At 43.6% G+C, this 12,086-nt stretch overlaps 1 protein-coding gene across 4 annotated transcripts in view; it reads left to right on the forward strand.

Moving 5' to 3' along the window:
- Positions 1-12,086, forward strand: part of sdccag8 (SHH signaling and ciliogenesis regulator sdccag8) — a 595,448-nt gene that overhangs the window by 493,305 nt on the left and 90,057 nt on the right. The window lies entirely within an intron of this gene.

A 12,086-nucleotide genomic window follows, 5' to 3' on the forward strand; every position in this document is an offset into this window, starting at 1 on the left:
TCATTGGTATAAACAAAAGAAAGGAAAATATAGAACTTGCATTTGTAAAGTACCTTTCACGGCCTTAGAACACCCCAAAATGCTCCATGGCCAATAAAGTATTTTTGAAGTGTATTTGATGTTGTAATGTACAAAACTGAAGTGTATTATAATATGTCAGCTGTAACTTTGTTTTCTGTAATAACAGTATCACAGTGGAATGCTCAATTACCAAGATCAAAGAGCAGTAAGGCATGCCTAAGTTTATGGTTTGTACTCAATGTCTCATTGATAAGTCTCCAGCATTTAATTGTTATATGAACCTAATGTATGACCCCTGTATTTCAGTTGGGTTGACTGCTGTAGTACGAGACAGTGTTGTCTTCCTCTGGGATATTTGGCTAACTTTTTTTTTGCCTGAGCACAGATTACGAGGCTTAACCTCAATTGCTTTTCAAGGCTGTTCCTTATTTTGTATTTGTTTTTTGCAAGACCCTGTTGTAAGGTGTTGGGCAAAGTTCAGTAGGTCTTATTTGTAGTCTTAGATTAACAATAAGTATTTATTAACTGTGAGAAATTATATACATTGGTAGATCCAAGGTAGGAACTGTCTCCATGCTTACTTCTGCTTATGGCTCTGTTCAACACTATACTGATGCTTAGGTACGGTCATGTGTGTCAATGTCATTAATTACGCTGTTAAAGTTTAATGGCAATTACATTGTTAAACAGGTATTGTGTATTTGTAGCCTCTCAGTGGGGATAGCTGAGACACTGGAGGTTTGGAGTAGTGTTTGTTTTTGACTGTGAACTAAGTCAATAAGCTCTTTCTAGCAAAGAAAGCAGCTGTGTTTTCGTTTTAACTTTACCAACCAGCATAGATCCAGGAAACATTTGTAGCAGAGGATGGTTGGCTTAATGGTGAAGATTGAAAACTAAGGTACCTTTTCATACAGAAGATTGTTATTGGAGTTACTTTTGAGGAGATTGGTTGAAACCAAGTGTAAAGGATCAGAGTATGATTTTCCATCATTATTCTGTGAAGCTAAACCTTATGACCATTGGATGAATGAAGTGGATATGTGGACACGGGTTAAATCCTTACCAAAGAAAATGCAAGATATGATCTTGGCATTTCGCTTCCCACCAGAAGCAGGATCAAGTGCAAATAATTTTTTGGAGTCATTGAACACTGAGGAAGATTTAGATAAATCCTTAAAATTTATGGACAAAATGTGAATGCATATGAGGAATCATGTTCAGAAGATTCTGGAAATTTAGACGGCTAGATGGTTATTCCATGGATGAATATATCATGGAATTCAACAGGTTATATAAGAGATTGCAGATGATCCTAATTCAGTGATTGCCTTCAAATTGTTGGATTGTGCTAAAGTAGTGAACATGAATAGGTTCCTGGTCTTGACTGGAGTTATATTCTCAGAAAGAGATATGCTTTTGGAACAGATGTTAGAAGCTTTAAAAATATTCTGAGAAAACATTCATTTCCAGCCATTTTCCTGGCACCAATGGAACATGCAGCGGCAATACAAAAGTTGGAAGATTTTGGGACCGTTTAGGTGTGGGGTGAAATACAGAACATAGAACATAGAACGATACAGCGCAGTACAGGCCCTTTGGCCCACGATGTTGCACCGACATGGGAAGTCAAAAACTAAAGGCCATCTAACCTACACTATGCCATTATCATCCATATGCTTATCCAATAAACTTTTAAATGCCCTCAATGTTGGCGAGTTCACTACTGTTGCAGGTAGGGCATTCCACGGCCTCACCACTCTTTGCGTAAAAAACCTACCTCTGACGTCTGTCCTATATCTATTACCCCTCAATTTAAGGCTATGTCCCCTCGTGCTAGCCACCTCCATCCATGGGAGAAGGCTTTCACTGTCCACCCTATCTAACCCTCTGATCATTTTGTATGCCTCTATTAAGTCACCTCTTAACCTTCTTCTCTCTAACGAAAACAACCTCAAGTCCATCAGCCTTTCCTCATAAGATTTTCCCTCCATACCAGGCAACGTCCTGGTAAATCTCCTCTGCACCCGTTCCAAAGTTTCCACGTCCTTCCTATAATGAGGCGACCAGAACTGTACGCGATACTCCAATTGCGGCCGTACCAGAGTTTTGTACACCTGCAACCTGACCTCATGGCTCCGGAACTCAATCCCTCTACCAATAAAGGCCAACACACCATAGGCCTTCTTCACAACCCTATCAACCTGGGTGGCAACTTTCAGGGATCTATGTACATGGACACCGAGATCCCTCTGCTCATCCACACTGCTAAGAATTTTACCATTAGCCAAATATTCCGCATTCCTGTTATTCTTTCCAAAGTGAATCACCTCACACTTCTCTACATTAAACTCCATTTGCCACCTCTCAGCCCAGCTCTGCAGCTTATCTATGTCCCTCTGTAACCTGCAACATCCTTCCACACTGTTTACAACTCCACCGACTTTAGTGTCGTCTGCAAATTTACTCACCCAACCTTCTGTGCCCTCCTCTAGATCATTTATAAAAATGACAAACAGCAACGGCCCCAGAACAGATCCTTGTGGTACGCCACTCGTAACTGAACTCCATTCTGAACATTTGCCATCAACCACCACCCTCTGTCTTCTTTCAACTAGCCAATTTCTGATCCACATCTCTAAATCACCCTCAATCCCCAGCCTCTGTATTTTCTGCAATAGACGACCGTGGGGAACCTTATCAAACGCTTTACTGAAATCCATATACACCACATCAACTGCTCTACCCTCGTCTACCTGTTCAGTCACCTTCTCAAAGAACTCGATAAGGTTTGTGAGGCATGACCTACCCTTCACAAAACCATGCTGACTATCCCTAATCATATTATTCCTATCTAGATGATTATAAATCGTATCTCTTATAATCCTCTCCAAGACTTTACCTACAACAGATGTGAGGCTCACCGGCCTATAGTTACCGGGGTTATCTCTACTCCCCTTCTTGAACAAAGGGACCACATTTGCTATCCTCCAGCCCTCTGGCACTATTCCTGTAGCCAATGATGACATAAAAATCAAAGCCAAAGGCTCAGCAATCTCTTCCCTGGCTTCCCAGAGAATCCTAGGATAAATCCCATCAGGCCCCAGGGACTTATCTATTTTCACCTTATCCAGAATTGCCAACACTTCTTCCCTACGCACCTCAATGCCATCTATTCTAATAGCCTGGGTCTCAGCATTCTCCTCCACAACATTATCTTTTTCCTGAGTGAATACTGACGAAAAGTATTCATTTAGTATCTCGCTTATCTCCTCAGCCTCCACACACAACTTCCCACCACTGTCCTTGACTGGCCCTACTCTTACCCTAGTCATTCTTTTATTTCTGACATACCTATAGAAAGCTTTTGGGTTTTCCTTGATCCTACCTGCCAAAGACTTCTCATGTCCCCTCCTTGCTCGTCTTAGCTCTCTCTTTAGATCCTTCCTCGCTTCCTTGTAACTATCAAGCGCCCCAACTGAAACTTCACGCCTCATCTTCACATAGGCCTCCTTCTTCCTCTTAACAAGAGATTCCACTTCTTTGGTTCCCTCGCTCGACCCCTTCCCCCCTGCCTGACTGGTACGTACTTATCAAGAACATGCAATAGCTGTTCCTTGAACAAGCTCCACATATCCAGTGTGCCCAACCCTTGCAGCCTACTTCTCCAACCTACACATCCTAAGTCATGTCTAATGGCATCATAATTGCCCTTCCCCCAGCTCTAACTCTTGCCCTGCGGGGTATACTTATCCCTTTCCATCACTAACGTAAAGGTCACCGAATTGTGGTCACTGTTTCCAAAGTGCTCACCTACCTCCAGATCTAACACCTGGCCTGGTTCATTACCCAAAACCAAATCCAATGTGGCCTCGCCTCTTGTTGGCCTGTCAACATATTGTGTCAGGAAACCCTCCTGCACACATTGTACAAAGAACGACCCATCTAGTGTACTCGAACTATATCTTTTCCAGTCAATATTTGGAAAGTTAAAGTCTGCCATAACAACTACCCTGTTACTTTCGCTCTTTTCCAGAATCATCTTCGCCATCCTTTCCTCTACATCCCTAGAACTATTAGGTGGCCTATAGAAAACTCCCAACAGGGTGACCTCTCCTTTCCTGTTTCTAACCTCAGCCCATACTACCTCGGAAGAAGAGTCCCCATCTAGCATCCTTTCCGCCACCGTAATACTGTCCTTGACTAGCAGCGCCACACCTCCCCCTCTTTTGCCCCCTTCTCTGAGCTTACTAAAACACCTAAACCCCGGAACCTGCAACAACCATTCCTGTCCCTGCTCTATCCATGTCTCTGAAATGGCCACAACATCGAAGTCCCAGGTACCAACCCATGCTGCCAGTTCCCCTACCTTATTTTGTATACTCCTGGCATTGAAGTAGACACACTTCAAACCACCTACCTGAACACTGGCACCCTCCTGCGAAGTCAAATCTGTGCTCCTGACCTCTATACTCTCAATCTCCCGTACCCCAAAACTACAATCCAGGTTCCCATGCCCCTGCTGAATTAGTTTAAACCCCCCCAAAGAGCACTAACAAATCTCCCCCCCAGGATATTGGTGCCCCTCAGGTTCAGATGTAGACCATCCTGTCTATAGAGGTCCCACCTTCCCCAGAAAGAGCCCCAGTTATCCAGAAATCTGAATCCCTCCCGCCTGCACCATCCCTGTAGCCACGTGTTTAATTGCTCTCTCTCCCTATTCCTCATCTCACTATCACGTGGCACGGGCAACAACCCAGAGATAACAACTCTGTTTGTTCTCGCTCTGAGCTTCCATCCTAGCTCCCTAAAGGCCTGCCTGACATCCTTGTCCCCTTTCCTACCTATGTCGTTAGTGCCAATGTGGACTACGACTTGGGGCTGCTCCCCCTCCACCTTAAGGACCCGGAAAACACGATCCGAGACATCACGTACCCTTGCACCTGGGAGGCAACATACCAAACGTGAGTCTCTCTCGCTCCCACAAAATCTCCTATCTGTGCCCCTGACTATTGAGTCCCCAATTACTAATGTTCTACTCCTTTCCCCCCTTCCCTTCTGAGCAACAGGGACAGACTCCGTGCCAGAGGCCCGTACCCCATGAGAACCACAAACAAAATAAATTAGGACAGAGACCCTCCCAGCCCTGAGTCACTGTCTGTGTGGAGTTTGCACATTCTCCCCGTGTCTGCGTGGGTCTCACCCCCACAAACCCAAAGATGTGCAGGCTAGGTGGATTGGCCATGCTAAATTGCCCCTTAATTGGAAAAAAAAGAATTGGTTACTCTAAATTTACAAAAAAAGGATGCAGGAGTAATGGATGATGAATATACTAAACATGTAGAAGAGATCAGTGAGAAATGCAATATATGCAGAAAATATAGTATACCTCGCATAAGCAAGAGACTTTAATGAAATTGTAGCAATGGACTTGATGGTATAGAATTAGGACAAAAACATTTTTCTCTTGCACCTCATCGACATGCAACTAGATACAGTCTGTCCACAGTAAGATATAGGTAAAGAAAAAGTAATTGTGGACAAGATAATGGGAAAATGGATAGGACCTGGCCTGGGAGCATTGGCTAAATTCCTAACTGAAAGGGCCTCACGGTAGCATGGTGGTTAGCATCAATGCTTCACAGCTACAGGGTCCCAGGTTCGATTCCCGGCTGGGTCACTGTCTGTGTGGAGTCTGCACGTCCTCCCCGTGTGTGCGTGGGTTTCCTCCGGGTGCTCCGGTTTCCTCCCACAGTCCAAAGATGTGCGGGTTAGGTGGATTGGCCATGCTAAATTGCCCGTAGTGTAAGGTTAATGGGGGGATTGTTGGGTATACAGGGTACATGGGTTTAAGTAGGGTGATCATTGCTCGGCACAACATCGAGGGCCGAAGGGCCTGTTCTGTGCTGTACTGTTCTATGTTCTATGTTCTATAATGGGGGGAGGGGGTGGAATTTGCTAATGATGAATTTAAAAGCATTTGTGAAAATATGCACATCAGAATGATGAACGCAACAATGGGAAATTCATTTAGGATTTGTGAAAGAAATCACATGGTAATTGATGAGCCACTTCACAAAATCCTAGTTGACAAACCAAGCTGTAAGCTGACATCTGCTCTAGCATGGGCATTCCATGCAAATAATTCACTTCAAATGGTTGGGAGTTACAGTCCCTATCAATTAGTTTGTGGAAAAAACATAAAAATACCTTTGGTGATGTGGGCTCATTCCTAAATCTTGGAAGGGCTTACGATTGTGTCAACTTTTTCTGAGGATTTGAAAGCCCTGCATTTAGGAAGAAAAGTGTTTATCAAAGCTGAGGTTTCAGATAAAAAATGGTGAACCTCACAGCACCACATAAGGTCATCAGAAATGCAGTTTAATTCAGAGGATATAGTATATTGCAAAAGAGGACAGAAAGAATGGTAAGGTTATAGACAGTGATGGAAAAACAGTAATTTGCAACATGGCTATCAGACTGTTAATAATAATCGCTTATTGTCACAAGTAGGCTTCAGTGAAGTTACTGTGAAAAGCCTCTAGTCGCCACATTCCGGCGCCTGCTCGGGGAGGCCGGTACAGGAATTGAACCCGTACTGCTGGCCTTGTTCTGCATTAAATGTGTGTGCGTGGGTTTCCTCCGGGTACTCCGGTTTCCTCCCACAGCCCAAAGATGTGCAGGTTGGGTGGATTGGTCGTGAAAAATTGTCCAAAATTCTATGATTAACCTAGGACAAAAGTTCGGCGCAACATCGTAGGCCGAAGGGCCTGTTTTGTGCTGTATTTCTCTATCTATCTCTAAAAGCCAGCTGTTTAGCCCACTGTGCTAAACCAGCCCCAGTTAGGATACATTCCTCAAGGCTAACTGGCATTGATTACATAATTACAGAACTTGAATATGGAATGGAAAGTAAAGAGGCATCATGCACTTCACATACAATGGATGCGATCCAACGGCCACACTGCGCCAGAATAGCAGCATATGAACAATGTGATACTGAAGCAGAAGATAAGGCTACTTATGCTAAAGGACAATCACCCTAAGTTGACATTAGAGAAACATATATGTCAGTTGGTGTCAGTGTATGGAGGGATGCCACCACTATAGAGAGGAGGAATACCCATTGGCAAATACATACATTGGCTGAATGTGCTAGGTGAGGGTCAGGAGGGTAAGACCCATGATTTGGCTAAATTAGTTCAATATGTGGAAAGCCAGAAATTGCAGTGTAAGTTCTGAAAGTGGACCGGAAGTAGTCATGGCCCCAGGAAAATATCACAGACTTGTGAAAGGGACTATGGTCATTGAAGGGAGAGATTGTGTAGCACTAGTCCAGGAAGAGCAAGGAGGTTGAGTAAAGGTTATAGTTTGACAAGAACAAGAATCATAGAACAGGTTAGGACTGCCACTAGATGTAGAAGCCCTTGTAATCAAGAAGTTTTAGTGGCCACCAAAACATTAGAAGATAAGTTGATAAAGGATGCCAAAAACAGGTTGGAAAGAATTTGGTGTATACACTGAAATACCAGACGTGGGACAGCCAACCTTATTACACAGGTAGTTACGCACAGAAAAGGTACTTACTGATGCAATGCAGCTTAGGGTTATGAAGAAAGACTTAGTGATCAAGATGTCAGGGTTGACTCCCCTACTGCAGGAAAGTGAGCTTGTGTTGCATTCACCTCAAGACAGACCCAGCAATTTTCTATTGGTATCACAAGGTGAAACTAGCATGCATCTTTATAATGCCGTATATCTGTGGGGAGGTTTTGCAGAAGTTAAGCAACGGGTGATAGATAAAATAAAGAAGTAATTTAAGCTCGAAAGCCAGGCTTTGGGGGCCTTTAAATATATACGGTTAGACATTAAACAGAATAAGTCAGGAGTGACGTTGAATCAGCCATCTTATTGGGAAAACATAAATTGCATCCCAATAAATTGAGCCAGGTCCATACAAAAGGAACTTGCATCCAAAGAATAAAGAGATCAAGTAAGAAGTTTGATTGGAGAGCTGAACTAGTTGTACACTTGGAGCTGACACTATTTATGACGTATTGGAACTGAGTGTTATGATGAAACTTGCTACCATTAAAGCTCTGAGAGCAAATAAAACATTAAAGAAATTAAATTCAGAGAAATGTACACTCAAGTTTCCAGCCTTGGGTGATCCAAAGATTTGAGGTTATTCATTTTTAGTGATGCTTCACATTCCAATCTTCCAGGTGGATATTCTAACACAGCAGGGTTTATCATATCCATGGTGGGAAAGAATAATAAATGTTGTCTATTGGCCTGGGAAGCGAAGAAAATAAAAAGGTTAGTTAAAAGAACCTTAGCTGCTGAAGCATTGGCATTAGTAGAAGCAATAGATATGGGGGTATACTTATTTAATAAACCAAAGGAAATTGTGTACAGGGAACAATCCAAGATTTGTATGCCCGTAAAATGCTATGTGGATAACCACTGATCTCACTAAGGCCCTGTACAATTGTATCAAGGCATCCCTGCTCCTGAACTTGAATCCTCTCTCTATGAAGACCATTTGCCTTCTTTACCACCTGCTGTACCAGCATGCATACCTTCAGCGGCTGGTGTACGAGGACACCCAAGTCTCATTGCACATCCCCCTCTCTATAGCCATTCAGATAATCTGCCTTCCTGTTTTTGCTACCAAAGGGGATAACCTCGCATTCATCCATATTATACTGTATCTGCCATCCATTTGCCCACTCACTCAGCTTGTCCGAACTTCACGCAAACATCTCTGCATCCTCCTCATAGCTCACCCTCCCACCCAGCTTTGTATCATCTGAAAATTTGGAGGTATTACATTTAGTTCCCTCATCTAAATCATTAATATATTGGGAATAGCTGTGGCCACAGCATCGATCCCTGCAGTACCCCATTAGTCACTGCCTGCCATTTGGAAAAAGACCCATTTATTCCTACTCCTCGTTCCCTGTCTGCCAATCAGTTTTCTATCTATTTTATTACACTACCCCCAATCCCATGCACTTTAGTTTTACACGCTAATCTTTTATGTGAGACTTTGTTAAAAGCCTACTGAAAGTCCAAATAAACCATATGCACTGACTCCCCTTCATCAACTCTACTAGTTACATCCTGAAAGAATTCCTGATAAGGTGGTGCATCTGTTGTTCATAGCCAGAGGTGTCTCAGCCACAGTTCTTCGTCAAGTAGAGCTACAACACTGGCTCCTATGTACAACATAAGGCTTGTGATATGACCATTAACCAAGATGTCTGCATTCCAGAACAAAAATCCCGGATCTTTGACCTACCCAAGAAGTGTGGCTGTGTGCTCTCTTGGTGTGCTGCCTCAACCTTGTGAATCCTTCTTGGATCATCTGTATGTTTTGATATTTTGGCTTTGCATAGCTTCCTGAAGTGCCCTATTTGGCTATATCGAAAGCATTGAGCTGAAATTGCCAGACATTAATCACACTGTGTTTTGTTTTGCTCCACTGTGCTGGCATAGTCACACTACTGGCTGGTTAGAATATTGTTTCCCTTGGCCTAGAATGTCCCGATCTCCGTGCTGTTTGACTAGCTGGACACTGGCGTTTACTTTGTACTCGGTTTACTTTTTCCTTTTATTATGGATCTGTGCTGCAAACCGATTTCCAGTTGCCTGACATTCTGCAGGCTTTCTCGAAGGTTCGATCTTTCTTCACTGAAACAAGTCTGAGAGTGTATCGTCCGCCACTCCTGCAACTATTTTGTCCATGATTAGCTCAGATTTCAGGTCACCATAATCACAGCCTTCAGCCATCCTGTACAGATCAGTAAGGAAAGAGTCGGCAGGCTCACCTGTCATAGGGCACTGCCCCGCAGTAACAGGGGACAATGCCAGGATGGGGAGATGCCAGGGACTCCGTGTTCGTAGGGAGATGGGATTTTTCAGATCGGGACGCCCTTTAAAAACGGCACCCTGATCTGTCAGGAGCCAAGATTCCTCCGTCAGTATGTCGTGGGACCACCTCCCCAGAGTTTAAACGTATAGTGGGAAAAGCCAGCAGGCTACACTCCGCTTATCCCGTCCGAGTTGACATTCTGGAGAACTCCGCCCAATGTATCCTCCTCACAACTTGCTTTCTTATTTATCTGTGCATTGTCATCAAATTTAGTTAGAATACAGTCAGCTGATATGTACACAAACAGAAATAAAATGATGAGCTTTGTAATATTATATCCCTTAATGCTTTATCATTAAACCTTCGTTGCAGGTATTTTAGTTTTCCCCTAATTGCTATTCTCCCAATTTAGATAAAGGCACTTTAGGTACTGAGCAGGAACTTGCGTACATGTGACAGACAGAATTTTGTCTCAGAGGTTGGGCAAAATGTTGCAGAGATGATGAGGATTGCAACCACCAGCCAGAGAGCTTGCGGGAGGGACCTCTGCCCTGCCTCTTGAGAAGGTATGCCGCATCCTTTACCACTTGGGAACTGGACAGGCTAACGGCGGTCACCCCGGAGATGAAGGTCCTTGGGGGTAACAGTTCTGCCAGCTGAGAAGGTGTCCTATATTCAACAGAGCCACCTAAGACTTCAGATCAAAGAGGGGCCCAAGCACAGGCAAGTGATGGCGGAAGGGGTCATGGGGTGGGAGTCACCGGGGGGGGGGGGGGGGGGGGGGGGGGGGCAGGATGCGAGAGTAAGGAAGCAGCTTTCAGCAACCCTCCCTTCTTCCCGATGCTGGGTCCCTCGATCAGACACTGTGCCTTTGAACAAGGGACCACCCATGTGTCGGCAAGCAAACCTGCCAGGATTTGCTTTTCATGCTCTCTCACCCACTGCTGGGTTAATACCAATTGGCAGCAGGGCAGGAAGGCCATTCATGGGCCCTCCCAACATGAACTTAATCGGGGTGGAGACTGGAAGATGTTGGCGTCCATAATCACCACCCTGCCTCCTGATTTAAAAACATCCTGGCCACCAAACTCATCACAGTGGGGGGGGGGGCTACAATATTCCACTCCTGGACCTGATCCATCTTTTACGATTTATACTTCCCCTAATTATGTGAACATTTATTAAGTCTAACGCAAGCATAAACTCCAGTTACCCATCTTCATTGAACACTCAACTTCATTTTAAAATCAGAAGTTGAGTGCAATAAATTACATTTTCTGTTTGAGACATATTTTTTAAGAGACAAGCATTTTTTTAAGTGAATAAAGATTTAATTTGGTCTTTATTCAGCTTAAATAAAACGGTACTTGTTACACCATCACACTCTGCCTCAGACATTGCACATTTCTCTGAACAGATTGTAATTAAAATGCTTTTTCAGTATTTCAGAAAAATATGCCTCCACTCTTTATAATACTTGCAACGTTATGCTTTACATCAGACTGGAATAGTATCCACTGGTCAGAATGCAGCCAACTTATTTGTGAAGATTTTTACCCCAAAATCCACTGATCGTGTTGAGCTTTTAAGCTGGAGCATTTACTGGAATGGCTTACCCCAAACAGTCAAATGATGCATTGATGACCACTAAAAAATTATGACAGCAGACGCTGTGTTTAGTTCATCACACTGAGATGTACTTTTCCAGTGTTTATTGTTTTTTGATTGGAGTTTAATTTATTTCCAATTGGGCGACTAGTTCAATTTTAAAAATACAGACTAATCTTCCTTGGAGTGGGATACAGTGGATGTGTGCCATTTTTATCATGATTCTGTCACGTACAAGTAACATGTTGCACTTTGATGTAACACCAAGTCATGTGAGTGTCTACAGTCAAAAACATTACTTGCCAGTCATTCGTTCATGAAGACAGTGCCTATTTAATGAATTGATGCTTTCTAATCATAGAATCATAGAATTTACAGTGCAGAGGAGGCCATTCGGCCCATTGTGTCTGCACTGGCTCTTGGAAAGAGAACCCTACCCAAGCCCACACCTCCACCCTATCCCCATTACCCAGTAACCCCACCCAACACTAAGGGCAACTTTGGACACTAAGGGCAATTTAGCATGGCCAATCCACCTAACCCGCACATCTTTGGACTGTGGGAGGAAACCGGAGCACCCGGA

This window comes from Scyliorhinus canicula, chromosome 1 (assembly GCF_902713615.1).
Source record: "Scyliorhinus canicula chromosome 1, sScyCan1.1, whole genome shotgun sequence".
NCBI lineage: Eukaryota > Metazoa > Chordata > Chondrichthyes > Carcharhiniformes > Scyliorhinidae > Scyliorhinus > Scyliorhinus canicula.